The sequence below is a fragment of the Seriola lalandi genome, unplaced genomic scaffold (genome assembly GCF_002814215.2).
Source record: "Seriola lalandi dorsalis isolate HSWRI2012SDOR001 ecotype SW California unplaced genomic scaffold, Sedor1 jcf7180002054954, whole genome shotgun sequence".
Lineage (NCBI taxonomy): Eukaryota > Metazoa > Chordata > Actinopteri > Carangiformes > Carangidae > Seriola > Seriola lalandi.
The window spans coordinates 1,521,502-1,524,959 of NW_019525505.1; positions in this window are offsets into that span (position 1 = coordinate 1,521,502).

The window sequence follows — 3,458 nt, forward strand, 5'->3', positions numbered from 1 at the left end:
GGGTGGGGGGGGGTCCGTTTGTATTTTATGAACTTCTTTGTCTCTCACGTTGTTTATTTATTGGTTCTTTATTTATGTATTTATTGGATTCTATTTAAGTCTTTCTGGATCTTTGTAATAGTTTTTTCAGGGGTTGTTGTGAGGCTTGTATCTGCAGAGAGGGGTGTTCTTGAGATCAAGACAAGAAGAGAAGATGCCAAACGAATGTTTCAAAGCAAAACCAAACCTAAAGACTTTGTGACCTGAGACAGAGAGAGAGAGCAGCGAAACTGTGACAGAGGAAAATCAAAATAGAATGAGCTGTGTGGGAAAATCATCTCCTTAACTCCCATATTTAAAAAAAAAAAGAAAAAAAGTGTGTGACACTGTTTTATGATCTTCAGTCAGTGAGGTTTATTTTCCTGTTGCACTGGTTTATATAATTTTGAATTTTGTCATTTTGGATCATCAGGTTTTCATTTGGAGCCAGTAGCATTAGCTCTTTGTTAGCTCAAGGTTAGCCTAGCTATAATTTAAGTGTTTACCAAATAGAGATTTACACATTCAATTAAAAGGTTGCTCCACACAAACTAGCCCTTACATAGAGATGAATTGTTACTCAATATTTTCACCCACTAACTGACCGACAGTTGCTCAAAATACTGTGAGCTGTAATTGGGAAGATATTAAAATCTATTTTACGAGTGGCTTCAGAAAGTTTTCAGACACTGAATCTACAGCCAGTCACAATGACAAAGTGCCAACATGTTTTAAGACATTTTTATGAAAAATCAAACGCCGAAATCTCTCATTTACAAAAGTGTCCAGACCTTTCATTCAGACTTTGTAGAAGCCTCTTTGGCAGCAGGCACAGCGTTGAGTCTTTACAAGCTTTGCACACCTGGATTTGGGCAGTTTATCCCATTCTTCCTGCAGATCCTCTCAGGCTCCGTCACTCTGGATGAGAAGCGTCTGTGATCGGACATCTTCAGGTCTCTCCACAGATATTCTATGTGGTTTCATGGACGGTCAGAGACGTTCCCACTTTGCCATTCTAGTGTCGTCTTGGCCGCTTCAGGTCATTGAGAGGTCGTCCCGGTCTCGGGTCATCTGCACTCTGGAGCGCCTCTCTGTGTTTGACTGCCTTCATCCTTCCTTCATTTCTGAACAGTCTCCCTGTCCCTGCCGCTGATGCTGCATGTCACCATCATGCTTCACTGTAGGGATGGCATTAGCCAGCTGATGAGCAGCGCCTGGTGTTTCCAGACATAGTGTTTGGACTTCTGCCCAGAGAGTTCAATTGTTGTCTCATCAGAACAGAGAATCATTTTCCTCCTGCTCTTAGTCCCTTAAATGTGGTTTGGTAAACTCCAGCAGGCTTTCATATGAGTGTTACTCAAAGTGGCTTCTATCTAACCTCTCTGACATAAAGGCCTGAGTGACGGAGAGCTGCTGAGATGGTCGTCCATCTGTCTCTTATACACATCTCTAGCTGAGATAGTTTTCAGTTTTTAATGATGCCGTGTGATTTAGTAAATCACTTAAATAAAAATAGCAGTTTCTAAGTACTTTGGAAGGACTGTAGAATAGCTCCTGCAACCCAGTCAGGTGGATTGTATTTGAAAGTCTGTTCTGCTGTGTCATTGGACGTGTCAAGTAAGACTAATCTGACTGAAGTAGTAGCTGTTTGACCCAGCTCAGTTTCATACACTCCAGACTGATTAAATTGGTCAATGGTTGACATGATTTCTGTCCCTCTGGGTGAACTTCCTCTGCTCACGTCTCCTCCTCTGCTCTCTGAAACACTTTCTGATTCCCTCTGTCCCGCTTCAGGACGAGGACTTTAACTCATACCTCTGAAACTCTGATGAAAACCAAATAGATATTCAAGCTTTAATGACTAAAAAAAAAGAATTAAAAAAAAAAAAAGACGTGACTTGTCTGAACTCAGGAGTGAGGGATGTGAAACTGGCCCTAGCAAGTTAGTTTGATGAAGGAAAAAACAAAGATTTTCACGAACCAGTTGTTCTTATGGCTTTAACCTACAGAATACACCACCATGTCTTCTCCTGTTCACTGTGTGGAGTTCAGGGAGGTGCTGAGGATGTGGCTGTGTTTTGTAGAGAGGGAGGTGTGTGTTTATTCATCACTGCTGTTGGACAAAAACATTTGAACTCAAAAACACACACGCACACACACACACACACGCTAATTTATGTTTTAGTGTCGCTCGAATCTTGTGGTGATTAAAAAAAAAAAAAGAAAGAAAAAAACCCACTGCCGAGCTTAAAACCTGCATGGATGTCAAGAAGATACGAATTTATATTTTTAGAATTTGATTTGATTTGATTTGGGTTTTTTTTTGCTCCGACAGCAGCAGTGCATCTCTGACTATATGTGTGCCTGTGGAGTCAGACTCGACTGTGGTGGACAGAGAGTGATACCAAAGTTAAAACTACCACAGTGAGATGCTACACAAACACTACACACACACACACACATACGCACACACTCACACACACACACACTCACAGTGATTCCATGTGTATATAAACATTCAGGATTCTCGTTAGGGACTGTAACTGATAAAATAAAGGATATCCAGCGCCTGACGTTAATATGAAAACACTGTCAGATAATAAGAGCACTTCAGGCCTTGACAGTTTTTTACTGTAGTACTTCTGTGGCTGTGAATGTTAATTTTACTACTCTGCTCAACTTTCCAAGTCACCATGAAATATAAAAGACTCATTTTTTGGCCTTGAGAACACAAAATGTAATAACCTAATAACAGATAGAGTGAAAAAAAAAGAAAATAACTTCAGTTGATATTGTTTGCCCCATATTATTGTTAATTTATTTAGGAGAAATTTAAAAGAAGCATTTTTCTTTCTATTTTTTCTACAATGCAGCTTAAATCCAAAGGTTAAGAGGACAGCAAAGATAGATTTTACTGCTAAAGAAAAAAAAAAACCTCAATAGTGAAAACCAAAGAGTTCCACTGTTTCTTCTCACCTTGATTTTCTTTTTTATCCGCATTGTACAACTCCCACGTTTTTACGATGGCTCCAAAAGTGTTCTTTACGATAGCCTAATGATGATGATGGTGATGGTGGTGGTGATGAACATAAAAGATGAAACAAACACTGCTCTGTAAGCTTTAATATCTGTTCTTCGGGTCTTTTCTGTTTTTGAAGTATGCTTACGATCCGCTGTTTTTTGACCTCGAGGCTCTCTCTGTCTGAGTTGATTCTATAACCTGATTCTGTTGGAAACGTTTGGGTTTGAAACTGTTCTCTACTGTCCCTTAACTCATCGCTATCTGTGTGCCTGTTGTTTTGGGGGCCAGGGAAACGGGGACAAAACAAACCTGTAAGTGTTAGGAATAAAGTGCGAATTTAGACCAAAGTCATCTCCTTGTCTTTGTTGTTGCTTTTTTACGTCTGGACGCCGGAGACGGAGGTGGAGGTACTGTGTTT